This window comes from Marmota monax, unplaced genomic scaffold (genome assembly GCF_021218885.2).
Source record: "Marmota monax isolate L192 unplaced genomic scaffold, Marmota_monax_Labrador192_F-V1.1 WCK01_AAM20220418_F8-fsc00075, whole genome shotgun sequence".
NCBI lineage: Eukaryota > Metazoa > Chordata > Mammalia > Rodentia > Sciuridae > Marmota > Marmota monax.
The window spans coordinates 5626960-5654436 of record NW_026694772.1 but is presented as its reverse complement, the minus strand read 5'-3'; the positions used below and the strand labels follow the sequence as shown (position 1 = coordinate 5654436).

General features: G+C 33.0%; 1 pseudogene; it reads left to right on the top strand.

Moving 5' to 3' along the window:
• The window catches only part of LOC124079646 (small ribosomal subunit protein uS13-like), a 49000-nt pseudogene that overhangs the window by 5543 nt on the left and 15980 nt on the right, over positions 1-27477 (top strand).

Sequence of the window (27477 nt, the reverse complement as noted above, 5' to 3'; positions counted from 1 at the left end):
GTATTATTACATATGACATTGACCTTGATTACCTAATCAAGGTGGTCTCTGATGATCATTTCTGCTATGAAATTATGATCATTTATCTTTTTAAAAAATATTTATTTATTTATTTTTAGTTGTAATTGGACACAATGCCTTTATTTTATTTATTTATATGTGGTGCTGAGGATCAAACCCAGGGCCTCACACATAGTAGGTTAGCACTCTACCGCTCTGCCACAACCCCAGCCCAATCATTTCTCTTTTAGTGAGAACATATCTCAAGGGAGAAACATTAAGACTATGGAAATATCATCTTGAATCCTTGTCCACTGATTCTAGTACCCATTGGTGAATCATGTGTGCAATAATAACCACTGTGGTATTTTCCTACTGGATATTTCTATTTACTTCTTAACATGTTTATTAATTATAATTCCACTACATAGAAGGGCTGTCACATTTTGTAAATATACTTCATGAATTATTTATTTATATTAGCAAAAGATCATGAATACTTATTTTATTTTTAGTTTAATTCAATATTTATTTATTTTATTATTTATTTTGCTGCTCAAGGTTTTTCTGTTAGCAGCTCTTTAGTTTGGCTTCTGTGTTTTACAACTGCCTCCCATATTTTTTGAAAACATTCATTATTCTGGTTCCATAAGCTCCTCTTGGTTTTTCCTACTCTTGTCCTAGATGAATCTGGTTCCTTTTATATACGAATAGTGCTTAGAAACAAAGATCTGTGCACTTAGGTATGCTAATTACTACTGAAGAGTCATTTGTTCTAGGGCCTCGCAGCAGACAACACTGGAAAATATTTGGACATAAGCTCATATATAGAAACACATCTATTTTTATATATCTCTTTGTTTAGACATATAATTAGTTTTTATTGGTATCTCAGATTCTAATTCAACAGCAGAGAGATCAATTTAGTCTTTATTTCTAACAGCTTTCTCCAAAAGGAACCTGATTTTTATTATCTATAGCATATTTATTATTTACTTAAACCTATATACATACATTAGTTTCAGAATGTCTTATCAATACTCATATGAGACATACATTTACTGACCAGAAAACAGCACTTGTGCAGAGTTCTTTTTTTTCTTTATCTTTATAGCAACCAATCATCTTGCTGTTTTCCAAAGTTACTTAGATTAGTTCTTTTTTCACCACCACCTTAAGTATGGTTATCGTATTCCTTTTTATTACAGGTAGCTTCATTTGTTTGTGTTTGTGTATCATATTAAGATTTCTCCTGATTCTGATTGGTCTTAACAGTTCATTTATGAATGGCTGTATTTCTTGATCAAAATTTTCTGTTTATTAATTCTGTAACAGACAGCAGCACACACATAGTAGATGACCTCATAATATTAGCTGTCAGTGATTTTAAGGATGTGCCAAATAAATTTATCCTGATATTTAAATTAGAAAAAATGCCTTTTATATTCCATGGTTGCTTTGTTTATTAAGTGTCTCATATTTATTCACATTTTCTACATATTAAATCACATACAGGAGTTGAAAATTTCACATTGCTACACATACCAGGGTTTATCCTGATCACATGCATTGGGTTTAATTCTTGAAAGCAAGGCATTTAATATCTCCATATGGCCATTAAAACCAGCTGAGGCATCCGATTTGTCATGATGTTGATGATGGGCCCTTTATTGCGGTGTATTTTTTTTTTATTATTGTTGCCAAGTAACTGGAAAACTCATGCAGCATTGCTGAGGATAAGACCTTTCCCTATTAAGAAGAAAAAGATGACGACCTGCTGTGTGAACAATAGGGAAACTACCCTTATCATTCTCGGCACAAACGCTTCATCACTAGGGGTGCATCTTTACAAAAAAATCTCTTTGAAATTTTTCTGTAAAATATTCTGTTCCTGTTCACTGACATGAAACTTTTAGAGCTTTTAAAGAAAAAAATATTATGCTAACTGGCAGAAAAAAATGGAGATAAAATCCAAAAATGTATTATACATATGTCTTTACCAAATAGTTGGTATCTAAAGATTTTTTACATTAGGAGAGATGGTAGGAGTTATTACTATCACATGACATCTTGCCCTACTTAATTCCAGCAGAAGAAGCCTCCTCCCACTGTGTTTTAGAGAAGGATAAAGAGTTTCAAGTCAGATCAAAGGCCAAGTTGTGATTACTGTGAAAAGAAGAGAAGAGGATTGCATACTCAGTTTTAGCTATCTATCCTCTCAAGATATAATGTCCCATTTGAAATATTTGCTGCATGAATGTCAAAAAAGTATCAGACGGAAAAACAGTACCAGTGGCTCAGTTCTATGAAAAATAGCCTTTAAAAACAGAGGTCCATGGAAGTATAGATACTAGCTCTTTCAAAACATGTCTTCTCAGTGTTTCACAGCAATTTCTCCAAGAACAAAATCAGTAACCAAAACGTTCATCTTACATTTAGTCCATTTTTATGAGTAAGAATTAGTTTTTCATATAACATAGAGGTACAAGAAAGTGATACTTTTTGATTTATCACTATGACTTGGATTATTGTTAATGACAGATAATCTTGATGTATTATTTAATGGACCACTTCATGTGTATGTTTTTCTATATTAATAAACAAAGTATATTATAGGAATTGGAGTTGTGCAGCAAAGCCTCAGTGTGTTGCTCTTTCAAATATACATTCAACCTTAAATATTTCTATATATTTAAACAATACTGACATCTTGTCATTGAGCTGTTTGATTTCCTTATGTATTTTGGATATTAGTCCCTTATCAGAATATTTGTATGGTTCACAAATATTTACTGTTATTCTGTAAATTGTACCTTCATTCTCTTGATTGTTTCCCTTGCTCTGCAGAAGCGTTTTAGTTTATTGTGATCTAAATTGTCTAAAATCAATTTTGTTTCCTGTGCTTTGGTTTCATATCCAAAAACTCTTTGCCAAGACCAATGCCAACAATCTTTCCCCTGAATTTTCTTCCAATAGCTTTATAGCAAGTCTTATGTTTAAATATTTAATCCATTTTGAATTGACTTTTGTATATGGGGTGATTATGGGCCCAATTTCATTCTTCTTCATATAGCTACCCAGTTTTCCCCTGCTGTATGTTCTAGGCACATTAATTGAAGATCAGCTCACTGTAACTGCATAGATTTATCTCTGGGCCCTCTACTCTATTCCATTGGTTTATATGTCTGATTTTTGTCCCCATATAATATTGTTTTTATTACTATAGCTTTATTGTAAATTTTGATATCAAATAGTATGATGCCTTCAACTTTATTCTTTTTGCTCAAGATTGCTTGGCTATTCAGGGTCTTTTGTTTTTAACCCAATTTTAAAATGAGCAAAGTATCTGGAAAGATGTTTCTAAAAAAATACATATGAAAGGAAAACAAGTATATGAAAAAGTGCTTAGCATCTCTGTTCATCAGGGAAATGTAAATGAAAACCACAATCAGTTTATATCTAACATCTGTTAAGATGGCTATTATAAAAAAAATAACAAGTGTTGGTGACAATGTAGAGAAAAGGGAAGTCTCATACACTATTGGTAGGAAAGTGAATTAGTGCAGCCTTTATGGAAAACAGTGATGAGGTTCCTTGAAACTAGTAAAAATGGAACCACCTTATGATCCAGCAATTCTACTTCTGGGTATATATATCCAAAGAAATTGAAATTGGTATTTTGAAGAGATATCTATATTCCAATGTTCATTGCAGTGTTATAACAGCTAAGCTATGGAATCAACTTAAATGTCCATGAAGAAATGAACTGATAAAAAAAATCAGTACATACATAATGGAATACTAGTTAGCCTTAAAAAAGGAAATTTTATTTGTGACAGTATTGATGAATGCAGAGGATATTATGCTAAGTGAAATAAGCCAGGATTAGAAGAACAAATACTGCATGATCTCCCTTATGTGTGAAATTGAAAAAAGTTGAGCTCACAGAAACAGAAAGGTGATTAAGGTGATTATCAGTGCCTCAGAAGGGAAGGCTAGAGGAGATGTTGGTTAAAAAATAGAAAATATTAACTAGACTGGATAAATAAGTTCAGGCAACCTGTTGAAAAACATTGTGGGTATAGTTAATAATAATGTATTGTATACTTGAATATCACTAAGAGTATATTAGAAAGTTGTCACTATAATAAACAAGCTTATAAGGTAAATGGTACGTTAATTAGCTTCATTTAGTCATTTCACAAAGTGTGCATATATCAAAACATCATGTTGTATAACACAAATACACACAATTTTTATTCATCACTTAAAACAAAAATACTGACTGACTTTTCCAGTAATAGGTAAAATTCTTTCTTTTAAATCCCTCTAAAAAGCAGTTGAATATCAAGAAATGACAGCATTGAATAAGAATACTTTAGAACTCTGAGCAATTTAAGTTGTTGTTTCTGTACAAATTCCTAAATTTTGATAAAACAAATGCTATTCCATAGAGAAAATAGAGGGTGCTTTTCCCAGTTTGTTTCTCCCCAATTGTCCTATTACTAATACACTATAAATAAATTACTCTGATTTATTAAATAATTTCATTATTGATGTTCTTGTTAAATGCCAATGCCACAGAAACAGCAATTAATTCCTAATTTCAAGGAAAAGCTTTTGTTTCCTTGACACAATATAATTTCCAGTTAGGGACTACAAAGCCAAAACATTTTATTTCATTCCTTAAAATACTATAAAGACCAGGTGATATAAAAATCATATATGCAAATAATATGAGAAACTCAAACACACAGTGGACACGAGTTCAGGTAATTAGAATGCCTGGTGTAGCATGTCCATTTTGGTCACCTTGAAAGAAACACTACAACCAGGCATCGTGGTTCAAACCTGTAATTCCTGCTCCACAGGAAACTCAATCAGTAGGATCGCAAGTTTGAGGCCAGCCTGAGCAATTTAGTAAGACCCTGTCTGAAAATAAAAAAGAAAAAGAGCTGGAAATGTAGCAGTGATAAAGCACCATAGGGTTCAATCTTCAGTACTGGGGTGGGGAGGGGCAAACTACTCTATATGACAATCAGTGGATTCACTTACAAAACAAGCATTTATTGAATATTAAATAGAAAACATTAAATTCTTCTAAATGTTTGCAGATGTCAGAATTAGCTTTTGATATGCCAGTGGTCACATGTCATTTTCATGTTTGTTCATTTGTCCTAAATGATGTGCCTTAACAGTGGTAGAGGTTTTTCCTTAAGTTGTATTTTGCTATTGAATAAAGGGTAACCTATTGCAGGAATTGTCATTACTCACACTAAGAATCCAGTAGTTTCTGCATTCATATGTAGTTTTATCAGACACTTTAATAAATTTGTGATACAGTATTTCCAAACATCAACCAAATCTTATGTTTAAAGTATGATGAATACAAATTAATTCCCTCAGAGTATTTAAGTATTACTTAAATCACATATAAGCATATAAACCACATATAAATACATGTAAGATGAATATCTTTGAAGAGTTCTTACTTCAAACGTGCAAAAATAAAAGAAATCCAGCATTAAGTCCAATAACAGATGGATGTGGTGGTGCACACCTGTAATCCCAGTGGCTCATGAGGTTGAGGCAGGAGGATCATGAGTTCCTCAGCAAAGTCAGCCTTAGCAAAAAGTGAGGCGCTAAACAACTCAGTGAGACCCTGTCTCTAAGTAAAATATTAAAAATAGTACTGGGGATGTGGCTCAGTGGGTAGAGTTCAACCCTGGTACCCACCTCCTAGAAAAAGACCAATAACAAAATATATTCAAGTTATGTGTTCAGGGACACCACAATGAATAAGATTATAGTTATCTCTGAGCTAACATTTTTTTTCTCCAAGTCTAGGTCTCAAAACCAGAACTACAAAGTAAATTCTTCCTCATTGAAAGGTTATCTGTCAGATTTATTTAAATTTTTATAAATGATGTGCCTTAACAGTGGTAGAGTTTTTTCCTTAAGCTGTATTTTGCTATTGAATAAAGGGTAACCTATTTCAGGAATTGTCATTACTAATACTAAGAATCCAGTAGAGTTTATGCAAATTTTTGTTGTATTTACCTATTATATAATTTTCCTCCATGGAAGAGGGTCAGTGCATTTCATTACCTAACAACAAAAAGGAATTTAGTGATCTATTAAATTAGAGATTCTAGTTAATAATAATGTACTTCAAAACTGCTAAGACAGTAAATTTTAAATGCTCTCATTTAAAAAAAATGAATAGGTAAGGTAGTAGGTTAATTAGCTTGATTTATATCACAGTCTAGCTTATAAATATATAAAATTATTATTTATCAACTAAAAATAAAATAAATAAAAACTGAAGTGTTTAAAATGATTTAGAAAAGAAGGATTCCAGGACTGGTGAGAATTTTTGCTCTAGTATCTACTATACTACTGAATTTTAGGTTAAATACTAAGATTTATTAATTGTATCTTGTTAATGGTTCAATAAGCAGATGTTGACTCATTCATATAAGGATACATCATATACAAAGAGGAAGAGTCAATTCAAGTGTAAAGAAAGATTTAATTTAGAACATTAAGATATGAAGTAAAAGAAGAGCACGAGTCCTTTTACTGAGCTAAAATTCATTTCCAATAAAAACTATACATTAGATATCAGTGTTACTTGAGATTGCATGTAGATTCTGTTGGCATTGTTCTCAATATCTTAGTGTTTAAAATGATATCTACATTGTTAAGAATGAAGTGTAGGATTCATAAGTTTAGAAATGAACACATACACATACTTGGTACATTGATTTATGATGTTTTTTGGCAGCCAAGAAAGAGAAAACACAATTCAAACTGACCTAAATAATTCTTAAAAATTTATTTACCCACATAACTGACCGAGAAGTTTTAGGTCAGGTTTCAGGTTGGGGATAAGTCAATAACTTTTGCCTAATTTTCTTGAAATTATTTTGACTTTACCCTTGCCCCTTTTACCTAGCTGATAGCAAGATGGCTGCAGCAGTTATGACCCCCACAGAGCATGGAACAATTTTGCAGAGAAAAAGAAAGAATTCTTGCATTACAGCACTCTGAGAAATCTTTATCCCCACGCCCCAATAATCCATTTATGCCACTTGCCCAATTTTTTTCCAGTATCTAGGAAATAGTATGTACTAATTAGCTTAAGCCAGTCAAGCTCACTGAGATATGTGGAACCAGATTCCACTGAGGCAGATTGAATGAGAATATTAAATATTTGAACTAAATCAAGATTCCATTAGGATTCACAAAGAGGGGGGAAATGGATGTTGTGAGCCCTTCAACAATGCTTATTATAATTGTGTACCACCGAATATCCTACTAGATTGATAATATTTAAATTTTTGATGGACCAATATCTATAGTAACTAGAGTGATAAAATTATATTTTTCATGTTGTCTATCTTATGGCTAGGGTGAATGTCTGTATACATCTCATTTTATTACTATTTCATATCTTTAAAAATGAAAAATTCACTGAATCAAAAAGAAAGGAAATATTTAATTAGAATAAAATGAGTTCTAAATCTTGCATGAATATATTCTGTGCAGGGAATTCTTGATGATTTTCTGTATTATGAGAGATAATATCAAGCCCAATTATTTCAAGTCAGGCTAAATCTTTCTACATTGAAAGTGGTGAGATAAAAGCGCTTCAATTTATAGGTATTTTACCTAGAGCATATGCCTAGACTTTGAAATATCTTAAATGAAAGTCATTTTTTCATTATGCATTAAACTTCTACAAAGTTTTTCACATGGGGCTTCTAAATTTGGTTTGTCTTTACAGGGTTAGTACATTTAAAAAAAATAGTTATGTCACATGTTTCTTTGATGTCACATCCGTTCCTTTTTTTTTCTGTTTTGTATCATACTGGGACTGACCCCAGGAGAAATATTTCTCCTAGATTGTCAGCTCAATTGTCTTCAGCTGTAGTCTGCCAATGCGAAACACTATTAGAACACAGTTATTTTCACGGCCTGTCAACAAGGCAGGATCAGCAACAGCTGCTTTTGTTTTATGGCTCCATGTCCCACAAGAGTTGATTCTAACTTCCTCCAGGATATTGTGATTTCAGGGTATCAGTAACTTCAAATCCTTACTTTATCCCTTCAGCAAAGGAACTTCAGCAACTTCTGAGATAATGTGTGTTAGCTTTGTGTTACTATGACAAATACCGAAGAGAAATATACTTAAAGGAACAAAGATTTATTTTTTCTTACAGTTTCACAGGTTTCAGTCTATGGTAACTTGGCCCCATCACTTTGGGCATGTGGTGGTGAGGTGGTGAGACTAAACATCATGGAGGGAGTATGTAGTTCATGTGGTGAAGCAAAGATGCTCATTTCAGGGTAACCAGGAAGGAGAGAGAGAAGAGAGAGGAGACAGAAAGAAGAAAAGGACGGGGGTGGGGGGGTGGGGGGGAACTACACCTTTCAAGGGAATGTTCCCAACGACCTACTTTCTCTAACTCGGCCCCACCTCCTGAAGTTTCCACTGCTTTCCAATAGCACATTAAGCTGTGAATTCATAAGTCCATTTATGAAGTCAGACCCCCTCATGATCCACCACCTCCCAAAGGCCCCATCTCTGAACACAACTGCATGGGTGTTTTAGGGGGAAATCCAAACCATAGCAGATGGTGTAGATGGACATAATACCTTAATTTTGTTTATTTAGTGTTATGTGGTGTTGGGGATTGAACCCAGTGCATCACACGTGCTAGGCAAGCACTCTACCACTGAGCTACAACCCCAGCCCCCTATATTCCCTATTTCTTAAGTATTCTGAAGAGTTTCTCTTTTCAGACAAGAACACAACTAATACATATTTACAATTATTTTTATTTAATTTTCCTGTACTTAAAACTCTGTAATCTGGGGCTGGGGCTGGGGCTCATTGGTAGAGCGCTTGCCTGGCATCTGTGAGGCACTGGGTTCAATTCTTAGGACCACATGTAAATAAAATGAATAAAAAAAACTAATAAAATTTTTAAACAAACAAACAACAACAACAACAAAAACTTATCTTTTTTCTGTCTTAATATTACCACACTTGAAACTGCTCTGGCAACATCATTTAGTGGCATAAATATTGCCAAATCCAATCCTCATTTTTAGTTTTCTTGATATTTCTTCATTCTTTGACTTTGCTAACTGCTATTTTTCTTAAACTATTCACTTCCTTTATTTTTACCATTCCAATCTTCATTATTTCTTCTTCTCTGGTCATTTAATTTTTTTTCATGCTGAACCTTTTAAAACAATGTTTTCTCTCATTTCATTTTTAAAGCTCTAATTGGACAATTTGACTAATCTTAAGATTTTTTAAAAAATATTTCCTTGTTTTAGTTGTAGATGGACATGATACCTTTTTAATTTATTTATTTATTTTTATGTGGTGCTGAGGATTGAACCCAGTGCCTCCCATGTGCTAGGTGAGTGCTCTACCACTGAGCTACAACCCCAGCCCTAATCTTAAGTTTTTAAGTGCCATATACAAGCTGATGATTCCAAAATATCTATTTCTCCATTTAGGAACTTGTCATATAGTTGTCATATAGGAATTTGTCATATAGTTCCAAAATTTAACTTGACACCTTCCACTTTCAAGAAACATAGATACACCAAACAAATAAACTACAATAATCCTGCCCATTTTCTATTGATTATCATGTAGTTCTCATTGTAATCCACCTAAACACCCAAGAAACTGTGTACTTTATTGACGGCTGTGTCTGTAATGATATTTTTTTTCATGTTATTCATGCCTGTGTGTGGTCAACTCCTACTTCTATAAGGTATTTTATAAATGCCTGATTGACTTGAAGGCTAAATCATAAAGAGGGTTACAGCTTTCTATCTGTCCTTCTTCTTGAATTACTGGTTGTAGGGAAAGCCAGATGCCATATCATGGAGACATTCAAGCAACCTTATAAAAATGTTCATTGGTAAGGACATTATTTCTCCTGCCACAGCCAACAAGGAACTTAGGTCTCTTGCCAGCCTCCATGTGAGTGAGTTACCGAGATAGCAGATCCACCAACCATTATCAGGCCAGCTAACATGCAGCACTAGCTGACATTAACATATAAGAATACCTAAGCCAGAACCATCCAGGTAAGCTGCCCCAGAATCCAAACCCACGGAAACTGTGTGAGATAATAAATATTTATTGTTGTTTGCAGCTGCAGAGGTAATTTACTATCATAACAAATACAACTACTCTGTTTCTCTTCCTGTGAATCACCATATTCTGCCAATTTTATTGCTCAAACATTTCTGGAATCTACCCTTTCATTTTCAAATGCCGTTGTTCTATTTAAGTCCTTCTCAACTCTAGCTTGCGTTATTATTTCAGCGACCCTCAAAATGATCTCTTTTTTATTGTGATGTTTTTCAAATCCATTCCCCCAACCCTACTGGCAAAGTGGTTTATATGAAATTAAAATTACCTATGCCTCATATACTTAAAAAACTTTTAATTATTCTTTTTCTTCAACAAAATATAATACTTGTCTTACCATGATGTAAAATGTTTTAGGTAAACTGAAACCTTTTCATTATTTCTTCTTTCCAGTTTTATTTCTTACTACTGCTCACCACTTATTTTGTGCAATTGAATAATTGAACTGCTTTTGGACCTCGATATCAAGCAACTTCATATCTCTTTATCATTTGTCCTAAGTTTCCTTTTCGTAGAAAACCTGTCTTTTCCTTACTCTTTCATTGTTGAATTTTGAGACCTAAATCAGGAGCCATTTCCTCCAGATAGACTTCCATTACTCTTGGAGTTCAGATTAAATATCCTTCTGTTGTTAACCTATATGAGGATTTGCATTCTTCTATCATAACATTTACCATATCATAATAAAATTCTTAGGCATCCATTTCCCCCACTACTCTATGTGGAAGAACAAAGCTTCACATTGGTTTTAAATTGGTTCCATGATTTATTTTACTTGTAGTTTGCAAATCTGTGAATGCAAGAGACAGACCTAGAGGTTTTCTGAATAGCAGAAGTTGAGAGAATGAGAAGAATATAGGCAGACTTGGATATGGAAATATTTGTAGATCAAAATAATATAAGGCAAATGAGTTATTTTGCTTGCTAAGTAAACAATTTACATTTCTAAAAGAAACATTGTAAAATATAAGTAAATGAATGTAACAAATATAATTTGCAAGACTGTATGGATAAACCATCACATTTATAACTCTGACTTTTTTAATATTTAGTTTTTAGTTGTAGTTGGATACAATACCTTTATTTTATTTATTTATTTTTATGTGGTGCTAAGGATCGAACCCAGGGCCTCACATGTGCTAGGTGAGTGCTCTACTGCTGCGCCACAACCCCAGCTCCTAACTTTTTTTTACTACTTATATTTTTTTTAAAAAAATATTTTATTAGTTGTTGATGAACCTTTATTTATTTATATGCGGTGCTGAGAATTGAACCCAGTACCTCACACATGCTAGGCAAGCGCTCTACCACTGAGCCACAACCCCAGCCTCTTGTGGTCTTTTAAAAAAAGTCATTGTATATACTTAATGGGTATAACATGATATTTTCATATACATATAGTTAGTGAAATGGTCACTACAGTCATAAAAATTAATATAGCCATCATCCTATATATTTTTTGTGGCAAGAGTACCTAAAATCTACTCTTCTAGCAAAAAACCCTGAATTTGTAGAATAAGAATTTGATACCAGGTAGTCTGTTTCTAGAACCTAGAATTTTAATCATTAATTATACTGAATTTTAATTAAAATTTTGTTTTGAGATAATTATATATTCACATGCATATATAACAAACAATACATATACATACAATATATTGTTCCATCACCATCGGGATCCTTTGTATTACCTTTATACCAAGTATGCCTCATTCCTGGCCCCTGAAAATTATTAGTCTGGTTGCCAATTCTCTAACATCTTATATCAAGAAAGTTATTTATACTAAAATGCCATGGTAGGAATTGTACCATAGTTTGTTTAGCCATTCATCCCTTGAGGGATATTTTGTTGTTTCCAATTTGGACTAATAAAATAAAGCCACTACGAGCAGTCTATTAGTGTAAAACTTTGGATGTGAACATGAATTTTTATTTGTATGAGATAAATTCCCATGAGTGCATAATTAGTTTTACAAGAATCATTTATTTTTTTTACTGTTGAACTTTGTGAGTTTATATGTTATATATATACTAGTTCCTTGTTGGATAGCTTTTCATCCTCTTAACAGGATCTTTTGCAGAGCAAAGTTTTTATTTTTATGAGGTCCAATTTATCAATATTTCCTCTTAAGGATCATACTTTTGGTCGAAGGTCTAAGAACTTTTCACATAACCCAGCACCCAAAGATTTTCCTGTATGTTATTTCAAAAGTTTTAAAATTTTACCTTTAACATTTAAGTTAATTCTTAAATAAGAAGTGAAGTTTAGGTCAAGATTTTTTTTTCTTTAATGTAGGGATGTCCAGTTGATTTTTTTTTAAACATGGCATGTCCAATTGCTATGGCAGTGTGTGCTGAAAAGGTTATACTTTTTCCATTGAATTAGTTTTGCACCTTTGTCAAAAATTAGTAGGGCACATTGTGAAGGTCTGCCTCTGGGTCTTCATTCTGTTCCTCCACCAACACTACATTGTCATTATTATCATAGTTATGTAGTAAACCTTAATATTGGGTAAAAATATTTTTCCCACTTTATTCTTTTGTAAGATTGTTTTAGCTATTACAGGCTTGTGCCATGCCATATAAATTTTAGAATAAGCTTTTTCTATGTCTACCAAAAACTGCTGAAATTTTCAAAGTAGTTAAGGCAAACCTACAGATCTATAGACCAATTTGGGAGGAACTGATATCTTCACTATTTTAAGATTTCCAATGCATTTACACAGTATATTTCTGGATTTATTTAGGACTTTTCTGGTTTGTGTCATCAGTATTCGTAAGATATTATAAATATTTTGTGGAGATAATGATCATCATTCCTCTCTGCCTTATCTGAATCACTTCAAAATCCAGGTTACTGATCACTCTGTTCTTGCCATGTTACATAATAGCTATAGTAGCACCCACTTAGCTAATTATTGCTAAGCCTCAAAATTGTAACACATTTCATAATTCTTACATAAAGTTTCTTTAAAAGGAATATACACATTTATTTTAACAGTCACACACGTGGGCAAGCATAGTACACTAAAAAGTCTCCAAATACCTATCAGTGGAATCATGGACATTAAGAAACACACAAAATACTCTTCCATTCAATCAGCTATGACTACTAGATAAACAGAGATATAATATTCAATGTATGCATACTGACCCCCTATTTGTTAATTTCTTCTCTTATTATTGACATTTAGGTAGTTTCAATTTTTTTTTTTTTTTTTTTTTTTTGTAGTTTGGTGGCAGAGCACTTCCCTAGCATGTGCAAGGCCCTGAGTTCAATACTTCATATCAAAATAAAAAAGCTTAAAAATCCCCAACTTTTCTTAATTTTATTTACAGACAGAGTCTCATGAAGTTGCTTAGGGCCTCACTAAGTTACTGAGGCTGTCTTTGAACTTTCAATCCTCCTTCCTTGGCCTCCCAAGCTGCTAGGATTACAGGTATGTGCCACCATGCCTGAGAAATCGGCAATGAATATAATCATGTACAACTCCTTTTCATGACAGAAGGAATCCCTCTAAGTACTCAGATTATGACATTTTCAATAACCAGTCATTGCCAAAAAGTACCTCAATGGACAAAATAATTACATCGATATGCATATTTATTGACATTCTATGAATGATTTTAACCTATACGAGGCTTTTCACACTTTTTAGTTGTTGCCAGAACTTCAGAAGGATATGAAGTAGTATCTAGTTGAATAATGTGCACTTTCCAAATTTTTAATAAAAATGCTTATTTTATATTAAATTAAAATTTCACATTCTGTGAAGTTCCTGTCTACATCCTATTGCTTTTTTAAAAAAGTTAATTATATTATAGGTGTTATTTGCTTTGATACCCCTAAGAGAAGTATTGCAGATACTATGTTTTAAATATGATATAAAACTTTATGGATTCTGCTAAAACTGGCATTTTTTCAACATTATATATTTGAGATTCATCTATTTTGATACATATGGCTTAATTACATATTTCATATTTTTTAACCTTTTTTATTTTGGTATGAAGTATTGAACTCAGGGTCTTGCACATGCTAGGGAAATGCCCTGCCACTAAACTATAACCCCAGCCCACTGTTTCACATTATATAAAAATAATACCTTTTATATCCATTAATCTATTAATAGACATTTACATTAAATTGTTTCTGACTAGTTCCTTACAGACAATGCTCTAATAAACATGTTTCCACATGTGTCCTTGGGAAAATTTGTAAGAGTTCCCCAAGGAGACAAATATTAACCTATGGCCTGTAGGCATTATGACAGGGAGAATATTAAGAAGTCTCCTCAAGTTTCTCATTCCCTGGAGTATATATACCTCCCAGTTACTCAATCAAACACTAATTTACATATTGCTGTGAACAGATGTTACAGATGTCATTAAGTCCCCAAATCAGTTGACCAAGTGCTCTCTTGAAAATCAGTCAATTGAGTGTGTTGTAATTGACTGTGTCCCTGCAATTTCTACTCCTATGAAAATAATTGTAGATTTTGATCCTTCTTACCCTCACCTTTGCTAAAAAAATTCTAACTTGTGTATAGGCCTCTAAATCTTCTTTGCTAGAAATGCAGAATGGATTTTATCTGATTGCTGCTGATACAAGTTCTCCTACATTATTTTTCTGTTTTCTGAATTTCCATATAGCATCTCATTCCTGTTGTAAATAGGATATGGTTCTGAGTATTTTATTATTACAGAAAAAAATTTCATTTGTTTTATCTCTGTCTTTTACACCATATGTCATCTATTTTTAAACCATCTTTTTAAACAAAAACTAGTATATTTTTAGAAATACAGAAATAAAATGATTTTGAGATGAGTTCACTATATATCTTTATTTATTTATTTGTCATTGTTCTGAGGATTGAACCTATGGCACTTTACCACTGAGTCACATTCTCAGTTCTATATATACACACACACACATATGTGGAACATATACACACACATATATTTTTAAGACATGGTCTCATTAAGTTGCTGAGGCTGGCCTTGAACTTGTGATCTTCCTGCCTCAATTTCCCAAACCACTGGGATTCCAGGCATGCACTACAGCCCTCAGTTCACTACACATAGTTCCTATTGTTACTAAAATGACACAGTACACAATGACCTGCATCATAATAATTGTCTTCACTGAATAGCAGCATATGTGTCCTTACGAATATTGGAAACAGGATTTGATCCAACCTTCATGGGTACATTAAGTTTAAACATTTTTAAGAAAGACCTGAAATCCTTCTGTAAAATAATTAATCTATTCTATTCCACAGGAGGCCTGCAGGCTACCAACCTGCTGCTGCCATATCTAGAGTGATTCCTGAGAAGTTCCAGCACTTTTTGCAAGTACTCAACACACATTTCAATGGGTGGCAGAAAAGAGTCTTTGCCGTCATTGCCATTAAGGGTGTGGGGAAAAGATATGCTCATATGGTGTTGAGGAAAGCAGATATTGTCCGTACCAAGGGGCTGGAGAACTCACTGAGAATGAAGTTGAACATGTAATCATAATTATGCAGAATCCATGAGACTACAAGATCCCAGACTGGTTCTTGAAAAGATGTAAGAATGTAAAGGATGAAAAATACAGCCAGGTTCCAGCCAGGGGTCTAGACAACAAGCTTGGGGAAGACCTAGATAAACTAGAAGATTAGGGCCCAGAGTGGGCTGTGCCACTTCTGGGACTTCATGTCTGAGGCCAGCATACCAAGAACACTGGGCACTGTGGCTATACTGTGGATGTGTCCAAAAAGAAACGAGTCTGTAGGCCTTTTCTGTTAATAAACAGTTTATATACTAAAAAAAAAAATCATCTTGGAATTCCTCATGCTCTTCTTCTTTCTTTTTCCATCTCTCTCTCTTTTTGCCCTCGCTTTCTACTTCTTCTTCTTACATGTCAATTATTAATTTTTCAAATATGCAAAACGAGTCATTTGTAAACTTGGGAGACATATATATCTACATTATAGTCAGCCAAGCACAGAAGGCTCCTTTCAATAGCTTTTGGTATTGATCTTGTTTATTGGGAATGAGATGAATAAATTTGCCTAAGAGCTAATGAGAAACATGGGAGGAAAGGGTTGAAACACTTGTAACATCCCATTGGAGTTCAAACATTATTAGAAATTCAGTGCTAATTTGTGTTGATTTTAGATAAGATCTGCTGACACAAAAGGTCAGCAAGCACACCCACATATGTGTCATTAAAAAATGGGTGAAAGACTTGGAGATCTGGACTCTGTATTATGAGAAGAACTCAAGAAGCAGAAGTAAGGTTTTTATTGACATAAACATTTGAGTTTGTAGCATTTGATTTGATTCCAAGTTCAAGGAGGTCACACGTGCTTCATAAATTTTAAATAAAGCAACATATATGAATTATTTCTATGGCTCTGACTAGAAGTCAGTTAGTTATTTATCCTAAATTACTCCTCCAACCACACCAGGGGAAAAATTTTCTTTCATTTGTTCGGTTACAATGTGTGGATTTGTTTTGGGCTTCTATTCACTGCAAAGCACAAACTCCCAAATGATTGACTCCCCGCCCCCACCCTTCCATCTTTAAAGAGTCTTCTTATCCTTATAATAAAAGATCTTCTATAAAAATTAAAACTACACTGAGATTTCATCTCACTCCAGTCAGAATGTCAATGATCAAGTGTTGGAATAAGTTTCAGTCACAGCTAGCAGCTACTAGCAGGTTGGAAGTGCTTGAAATATCCACCTTCCTTCAGGCCTGACAGGAGTGCCTGCAGGATGGGGTGAAACCACATCCTCAGCACTTGTGGTTAGCATTGCCAAACTGCCCAGCCAAGAAACTGAGAGTCAGGGGCTTCAGGGCATGAAACCCCTGACTCAGTAAGGGCTAAAGACCCTTCTAGATTGCTTTCTGCCAGGACAGTAATATTTAGAGTTTCCTCACAGTGTGGTTACATTAGGCAGAAGATGATTGGCTTATGGATATTGTCTTGCTTATGTATAATTGACAGGCATGCCCCACTCAAACCCTATAACTGTTGTGTGCATTCCAAAAATAAACTGAGCTACTGGACGATGACCTGAGGCAGGTCTCCAGCCAGTTCTCTCACCAGCTCCCAGAGTCTGTGTGTTGATTCTGCATCTCTACACCCCCCCCCCAAGGGACTAGGAACACTTTCAATCAAGAATACAAGCAACAATAAATGTGAGGAAAAGGATATACTAATATGTTGCTGGTGGAACTGCAAATTGGTGTAACCACTCTCGAAAGCAGTATGGAGATTCCTCAAAAACTAGGAATGAAATCACCATTTGGCCCAGTTATGCTACTCTTCAGTGTATATCCAAAGGAATTAAACTTAGCATGCTACAGTGACACAGCCACATCACTGTTTATAGCAGCTTAAGTCACAATAGCTAAGCTATGGAACCAACCTAGGTGCCCTTAACAGATGAATGAATAAAGAAAATGTGGTATATATAGAGAACAGAATATTACTCAGCCGTAAAAAAACAATGACTATGACATTTTCCAGTAAATGGATGGATCTGGAGACTATCATGCTAAGTGAAATAAGCCAATTCCAAAAAAAAAAAGGTTGAATGTTCTCTCTGATACATGGATGCTAACACACAGAAAGGGTGTGGGGGAGGAGAAGAATAAAAGTTCAGTGGATTAGACAAAGGGGAATGAAGGAAAGGGAGCAGGATAGGAATAGGAAAAACAGTGGAATGTATTTGATTAAACTTTCTTATGTACATATATGAATACACCACAATCAATCTCCACCTCCTGTACTGGGATCCTAATTAGAATAAGACATAACCCATGTTTGTATAATATGTCAAAATATACTCTACTGTCATGTATATCTAAAAAGAACAAATAAAAATTTTAAAAAGCTCTTCTATAAAACTGCAGTAATTCAAATAACTTTATACCTTAGAACTATTTTCTGTGTTCTCTATATACTTTATAACTCCCTGAGTCTCACCCCAACATTGATTTATCCAAATAGGTAGTGTCTTCCAAGAGCATTAAAATAAATTAATTCTTAATCCAGAATTTGGGGATTCTATTCCATCATCCATGTACTTTATTGGGTTGGAATTTTCTTATTGTAAAAATGTTTATATATTAATATTTCTGAATTCATGGAACATTATAAAATATTAATTCTGTTGGAAATACTTCATTTTCTGACATTGTTTATTAACAGACCATCTGTGTATCATAGTAGTGCACTTAATCAAGGCAATCAAACCTTTTTAATATAAACAAATAGAGATAGTAATTAGGCCAAGCTCTTTTGCTCAGTTTTTCTTCAATCATTTCAAAAAACTTATTCATGGAGATCCTTACTGGCTTAGTTTCCTTATGTTGCTATAACTAAATACTATAGACTGGGTAATTTGCAAATCATAGAAAGTATTTCTTGTAGTTCTGGAATCTGAAAATATCCATCCATTCAATATCCATCCATTCTCTGGCAGATTTGGTGTCCTGTGAGATTTCACTCTGTACTTCCAAGATGAAGCCTATTACTGTGTCCTCTGGTGGGGAAGAACACTGTCTTCACATGGCAGAAGGAACAAAGGAATAAAAGGGATGGATTTGTTCCTTGTTAAGTTTTTATAGAAGGGCAACAATCCCATCTACAAGGACTGAGTTCTGATGGCCTAATCATTTCTACCTGTTTATATTGTTGCACTGGGGATTACACCTCAACATGGATTTGGGCAGGGGACACAAACATTTAAACCAAAGCATTCACCTTACATATGTTTACAACATCATCAACTAAAAAATTTAGAGCTATTTTTGAAATGGAACTTATATAACAATTTTCCCAAGTTTTCTTAATATTAGTCTTTTATATAGTCAAGATATATTTTATTGACATGCATTTTATTTTAAATATCATACTTTCACAGTTTGGTCTATAATGCACAATTCCTAGAGAACTCCCTCAACATATAAAAACTGATTTTATTTGAGCTCATCATATTTTCATAATCCCTACCTACCTTGCAAAACTCTGTATTCTATGTTTCGATTTTAAAACATCACAGCACAATTTTAAAGTGATATTCCTCAACATACCATACAGTCAAAATCTCTTTTGCCTTTTATTATGGATATTTTCCTATCTCATATTTTCTTTGGGATAGAGAGAAACAAATAATTTCAAATCTAAAACATATTTAGAAGTGTTATATCAAGAACTGACAATTTTTTAAATACAATGCTGGCATATTTCCTTAATAACCACCTGAAAATAAAAGGCATTTGGTAATTGCTGAATTGAATTATATCTTCCTTATTATCATATATAGCTCTATATCTAAGATGATCCCTAACAAATCATGGAGGCATCTTTCTACACTCAGTAGGAATAAATAGAATGACATGTGCTCTTAATTTATTAGTAAACACATGTAGATTTGTTTCAAAAAAAGCTTAAAATTTTGTATTAAAACCACCAAAGATATTAATATTTCAGCTTAGAAAATAAAGAGGACATTAACCCAATGACAAATTATAGTCTATACAATCAACTTTAATTTGGTAGACCGATGTCAAGCTTTTCAGATAAATGAGAAATGTTTTACTAAAAATTAATATATATTATGTACTCTGAAAAAAAATCACCAGTAGTTATTACATTGTTGTAGGCCTTCATTATGAATATAACTATAAGTTATTGCAGCCCAGATTACATGATGAGCTCATAATGAGATGATTATCTAGTTGTGTTTATAATGCTACAAATACTCATAGCATTTTAGTTTATTCTCAATGCTAAATCAAAGATGAAGGACCTAGATAGAGTTTTCCTTTATACAATTAATATGAGAAAATCAGGCTGAAGGACATGAAGAATATTATGAAGAAATTATGAAGAACATAATTTCCAAAGGTCACACAGCTTGAATATGCCTGGCTAGACTTGAATCTACATAATCTGAGTCCAGAGACTCCTCTTTCTAAGACTGTATATAACTGTTGCTTCTAGAATTTTTGTATTTAGGACTACACCTATAGAAAATACCTTCTTCACCCTCACTGCCTGTGACTAGACCCATTCCTTCTTCACGTGTACTGTGTCAATTTGCTTTCATTTGAGGTTATAAATGTGACTCTGACCCTGAACAGATTTAGAACAGATTTTTATTTCTATTCTTATCACACAGGGGTGAGATTTAAGAATGCTATTTAAATACTTGTTAAATTAAATATGCCCAAATAATATAAAATTAGAAACTCTTCAAATGGACAGTAATTCCAAGGAAACACAGAGCAAGTCACATTGCAAAGTCAAAAGTGCAAAGACTCAAAAGTATCTGATTTAAAATTCAATCTTTTATTGAGTTTGTAATGGAATTAGTTCTCCACTTCTTTTTTTCCTGCATTGTTTTCTCTCCACCTCTGACTACATAGTCATAACTTCAGATATTCCATACATATATTGAAACATTCAGTCCACAGGACATGTCAATGAACCTCCTTAAATAAGCCAGGTATTCTTAAAGACAGTTTTCCCAAAGAAAGGTCAGAATTTCAACAGGAATAATTACACTTAATGGTGGTTCTCTAATGGATGCTCCTTAAATCCCAGGTGACATTTGATAATATCTGAAGATACTGTGTTGCCCTAAGTTGGGGATATTGATGTTTCTGTCATCCAAGAGACAAATAAATGTTAGGAATAATACACAGAACACCTCCCCTACACACATACCAAAGAATTGTCTGATCCAAAATATCAATAATGCTGATATTGGAAATTCTCATTTGGTAGGCCTGGAGCCCATTTTCTGAAAAGCTAATATAGTAAAATGTGTAATGTGTAATGAACCACCTAGCAAGCTATGCTTCATTGGCAATAAGATTGATTTTTGACTGATCCAATCTAGTGCACTCTCTAGTAGTCACTATTCACCTGTGATAATTACCATTTGCATCAAAATTATTAGTGAATAATTTAAAAATTCCAGTTCCTTGTTCTCCCTAGCAGATATCAAGTACTTGATAGTCACATGCAGCTAGAGTGTACTACACTGCAACAGTTCTATAGCTGCTTTAATAATACTAATCTAGAGACTAATAATAATAATACTAATACTAATCTAGAGACTCCCATACAAACACAATGCGAGTAGAATATATCATAGATACAGCAATATTTTATGTGTGTGGAAGAGTTGATGCAGTGTGGAGAGGTTATCTCTTCTGTAATTTATTACTTTAAATGATCCCTCCTGTACCTACTGCAGTATCCAGGGGAGGCAACAAACTGAGCAGGATAGCTAAAAAAATATTAAAATTATATACAACATAATATGTACATATATATTCAGTACTCATATAAATCATGAAATATATCATGGGTTTAAGACATCAGGCTCTATTTCCTTCTTAATCAATGAATTGGGATGATAATTAAGCAGTTGATCTCCTCTTCTGAGTGTCAAAAACTACTTTCTGCCGGGTGCTGTGGACTGTAATCCCAGCGGCTCTGGAGGCTGAAGCAGGAGGATCAAGAGTTCAAAACAGCTTCAGCAATTTATTGAGGCACTAAGCAACTGAGTGAGACCCTGTCTCTAAATAAAATACAAAATAGGGCTGGGGGGTGTGGCTCAGGGATTAAGTGTCCCCGAGTTCAATCCCCGGTACCAAAAAAAAAAAAAAAAAGGCTACTTTGAGCTGATACCATAAGATCTGCAGTGAGATATACACAATATTTATGATATATTTTAATATTTATAGTTATTATGTTTGCAATATATTTATATTTACAATATATTTACATATGTATATTTATATGTATATATGCATGTGTATTTGTAAATACATACAAGGTCTCTAAATAATATTTTCATTTTAATCTCATGGGCTACTCTTCCCTCACATCAGCAGTATGGGTTCTAATTTGCCTTTTTCTCTGGACCAAGATGAGTGTCCGGTTTCATTTGCTGATAACAGCATTTTAAAGCATTGGTCACACATTTATTTAAAATGACCTGTCCCAGTAGCCTGAGAATCTAAGGAGAAAATGACTATTCAAAGTTGTTTTCTTTGTTGTCATTTCTATAGCCTAGTGCCTGACCAAGAGTAAATATTAAATAATAATTATCTTATATGTATCAACACCATATCATAAATATTTTGCATGTTCAGAAACTGATGGGTAAATTCTCTTCTCCTTCTCCTTCTCCTTCTCCTTCTCCTTCTCCTTCTCCTTCTTCTTCTTCATTTGGTTCAAAGATTGAACCCAGGGTACTTAACCACTGAGCTACATTCCCAGCCATATATATATTTAAATTTAGAGACCAGGTGTCTGGCTATGTAAATTCTTTCATTAAGAAAATATAAATACACTCCTTGATCTTTAAATAATATACATGTTCAAAATAATTCACAGCAAAGTGGAACATTTTATTAATTGTGAGCATGGATCTTTCTCTCTTTTATATGGATTGCATTCCACAATGAAGAGAAACTAAATCCCTCCAATACTTCAAAACAAAACACTTTATACATAAAATGATATGATCTAGGGGCTGGGGTTGTGGCTCAGTGTTAGCACACTTGCCTAGCATGAGTGAGACACTGGGTTCGATTCTCAGCACCACATATAAACAAATAAATGAATAAAGGTCCATAAATAACTAATAAAAATTTTAAAAATGATATAATCTAAATATTCCATATCAGCTGTATTTTTTTCCAAGAACCAGATTTGGAAGTTTTGTTTTAAAGAACAATTAAAAACTATCTGGCCAATAATGTTGCTGTCTATTTCCATTTATGGTGGAAAGAAAAAAAACTACTAAATTAAAAAATATATATTGGTACAATTAATAATGAAAATAGGGATATAAATGAAACAAAATAAGTAAAATGGGATTATTCTGTTCAAATATAGTAAAACTAAAATATATCAATACCTAATATATGTTAGATCATTTATATATTGTATTTAATTAACTAAAAACACTTATTGACTGAGTGTTATTATTCTGAGAAGGATAGGTAGCAAATATTAACAGAAACCAAGAAAATAGAAAATGACAGTTTGATTCATAGCACTAAAACCAAATTCTACCCTTAATTTTGAACTGCAATTTTCCCAGCTGAAATTCTTCACATATTTAGCAACCTTGATCTGTTTGTAATTTATTTTCACACTCACAGGAGCTGATTTTTAAAATTTCTGTACTATGTATTATTTCACAACATCACTTTTACATCCACTGCCAACTAAGATTTATTTATATAAGGGTTTCATAAAATAATGATGATACAAAGAATGAATGATGCTTAACTTTACCCTTTTGTCTTCCTAATGGGTATATTGCATTACCATGGTGTTCAAATCTGCATCAAATCTTATAATCCCATATTATTTGGCTGTAAATGTTTTGGAATCATTCAAGTTTTTCAAAAAAAACCCCACTATTTTTAAAAAAATATTCGATCAGAGGATTATTCCTGAAATGCCTGTTATGAAAATTGATTAAAGACCAAACTGTCCTTCAGAAAATATGCCCACCCAAATTATTTTAGGTGGTCAATTATTTTTTCAATTATATATATATATATATATATATATATATATATATATATACACAAATATATTCATTTTGAAAAGTATATCTTTATTAAATAAGGTTTCCATTATCATAGCATACCATATTGTATGTTGAGTTTATATTTTTATAAAACAAAAATGATGGTGTAATGTTTTATTTTTAATAAATAAATTATATAATATGCTAATTTTAAGTTTTGGATAAAATCACAATATTATTATACTAACTAATCTCTCACTGTGTAATTTGAAACATTTCATTTAATATTAGAAAGTTATATTAATTCCTAATTGCCCCCAGTTTTCAAAAAACACTGTTGTGTGGGGGGGAAATCCCATGAAAATGGAAGGGAGATCAGTATATTAGGAAGGCGATACACCGGGAGGGAGGAGGGAAAGAAAGGAAAAGGGAGGAATGGTGGAATGAAATTGACCCAATTATGGTATGTACATATAAGGACTTAACACAGTGAATTCCACCTTTATCTATATCTATAAAGCACCAATTTTAAAGAGCTATAAATAAAAAGAAGAAACACCAGTAGAACAGAGGAAGGGAAATAGGGGAAGGGTTGGAAAAGTGAGAGGAGGGAAACAAGTATCTGGAACTGAAGTGGAGCAAATTATATTTCATGGATGTCAAAATTAACCTTAATATTTTGTATTACTGTAATGTGCTAACAAAAACATAAAAAAACCCTACTGGATGCTTAGTAAGATTGTTAAGTAAGGTAGAGTTCACTATTGCATAATTTAAGAAGTTTTCATAGCCCATTATGTTCCTTATATTAAGAGGATTTTACTTTACTGTGGAACTGTTAACTAGTCAAAATTGAACATAAACCATCTTCATGAGCTTCTTTCCAAGGGTTGCTACCATAGTTTTAATGTAGACGTCTTTTCAATGCTTAGGGAATTTGTAATTATCAGAATTATCTTACATTGCTTTAAATATGGATAAGTGAGAGCTGGCATGAGTAAAAAGTTTAATGAAAATGGTAAAGTAGAAATACAAAAATCATTTTTTGTTTTGTTTTTATTTTTAATTTTGTTTTTGTTTTGGTTAGTGAAGCTCAATTTCTTAGATTTCTCAAATAAATTGCTTCTGGACTATATGATCTCCAGAGATGTGGCTGGAGACTAGATATTTCCATGGATCATAGAAATACATTTTCTTTGGATATCTCTGAAGCAGTCTTGAGGATGGGCAAATGTACTATATAATGAGACTGTCAACCTTGATGTTTAAACTTTATTGCTTTTGTGGATTTAAAGTAGGTTTATAATTTTATATTATATCTAGTATCAAAACAATGTATAATTGTATTCTTCAAAATATAGAAACGACATTTATGACTCATTTCAACACTCAGAATTTCTTATTTCTTTTTTTCCATTTAAATTATCTCTGTCATGCTGTTTTACATATTTTTTATTTGCTATTTTATTTATATTTACACTAGTCTATGAAGATAGAAAAATGCATAATAAAGGCGGTGGTTGGCAATAAATAAACTGTGTGACTGCATATTTTGTAACGGTGGAGGCTGAGGACATGAAACAGAAGCCCTGAGCATTAAACTTTCCTTCTCTCTGGCCACAGGGGACCACTGCATTAATTCCTGAATAAAAGAAGACCTGGCTTTAGAGCTGTGAAGACTAGAAAAATATCTCTTTGTAAGCACAGTGCTCAATTTGCAAGTTAAAGTGGAATATAGCTGGACAATAAATTTAAGAAGCAAATCTACCTGCCATAAAAAGCATTACTTCTTTTCAATCAAAGGACCAGATAAAAGTAATAGTTGGGAAAGTCCTGATCTTAGAAATCAACATTATGAATAAAACTTTTGACAATGGAGAGAGAAGTATCACATATAAGTCTTATATCAGACAATCTGGTTTGATGAATGAGGATATCTGGCATATCCAGCCATGAGATATATGTGTGAGACAAAAAGGAAAATATCAATCCATTGTTAAAATTTCTTTCATTCTCCCCAAAATGGTGGAATCTAGGAATGAAAAGAAACTTTACTATGAGGGAAAATATATTCAAATGTCAAATATATCCTACAGTAGAATTCCTCCCTTCTTTCCTTCCTTCCCTTTCCTTCCCTCATCCATCCATTCTTCCTTTCTCTCTTTCTTTCCTTTTTTTTTACAATTTTTAAAAAAATCTTTGTAAGATTTGTGAAACCAGCTAGCATTGAATGGCAATAATAATTTATTTTGATAAACACTGAAGATAAAAGATAAGTCATAAAACAATAAATATACTAATAAAAATGTGCACATGGTGTTACTGGATGCCTAGGAGAAACACATACCATGATTTAAAATGAGGAATTCAGGAAGAAAATAGTGTGTTTACTTAGTTATAGTGCAAGTACGCATTGGCTGTGAGAATAGGAATAGGAAAGAGATGAAGGATATCCTTGGACATTATAATAAAAGTCTTTGTAAAGCAAAATTACATAGTGGGTGAAGGAATTAATGACTAATCAGGGTTATTAGTGTCTGAAATAGGGAATGAGAAATGATGGGGTTAGAAAAAAAAGGGGGAGGGGTCATAAGGCATTTTTAGGAAATTTAGAACCAATTCTACAAGTGGCTAGGACCCATAGAAGCATTTTAAGACGTGAATTTGCTGGATCATATGGTGATTCTAATTTTATTTTTTTTAGGAACCACCATACTGTTTTCCATAGTTGTCTTCACCATTTTGAATGTTTACAAACAGTACACAAGAGTTCCAATTTTGACATATCCTTGCCAATGTTTATTTTCCCTTTTTGATACAAGCAATGCTAATGTTAGGTGATTTCTCATTACAAGTTTGATTTGCATTTCCCTAATGATTAACGATATTGAATACCTTTTCATTACTTGTTGGTCAATTGCACATCTTTGGATAAATATCTATCAAACTCCTTTGTCCATTTTTAATTGTTTTTTTTTTTTTTTTTGCTTTTTCGTTGTTGAGTTGCAAAAATTCTTTACATATTCTGGACATTACCCCATTATCAGATTTGCAAATGTTTTCTTCCATTTTGTAGATTGATTTTTCACTCTGTTGTGTCCTTTGATGCCCAGAAGTTTTAAATTTTGGCATAGCTCAATTTATCAAATTTTAATTTTATAATCTCAAATCTTTATTTATTAACTTGCATACATAATTGATCTTCCAACTATTTCATTAAAAGTTTAGAAAAATCCAGGAATGACAAACTGGTATATGGACCTCTAGTTTGCCTAATGATAATATAGATTTAGAAAAATGCTGTCTTAACTCCAACATTATGTATAACTATAATGCACTAATAAAAACATTTTAAAAATGTTGTCTCAGAGCTGGGGTCATGGCTCAGTGGTAGAGCACTTGCCTAGCATCTGTGAGGCACTGGGTTCAATTCTCAGCACTACATATCAATGAATAAAACATATTTTTAAAAAGTATTTTTAACAACCAAAGAATATTTTTAAAAAATGCTGTGTTGACCCAGTTTTGAGTTTTTGGATGAGGGCATTTCCCCTTCTTTTTTTAAATATATACTTTTTAGTTGTAGATGGACACACTACCTTTATTTTATTTATTTATTTTTATGTGGTGCTGAGGATCAAACCCAGTGCCTCACACATGCTAGGCAAGTGCTCTACCACTGAGCCACAACCCCAGTCTTTGACATTTCTCCTTCCTAAGTGGCTGAT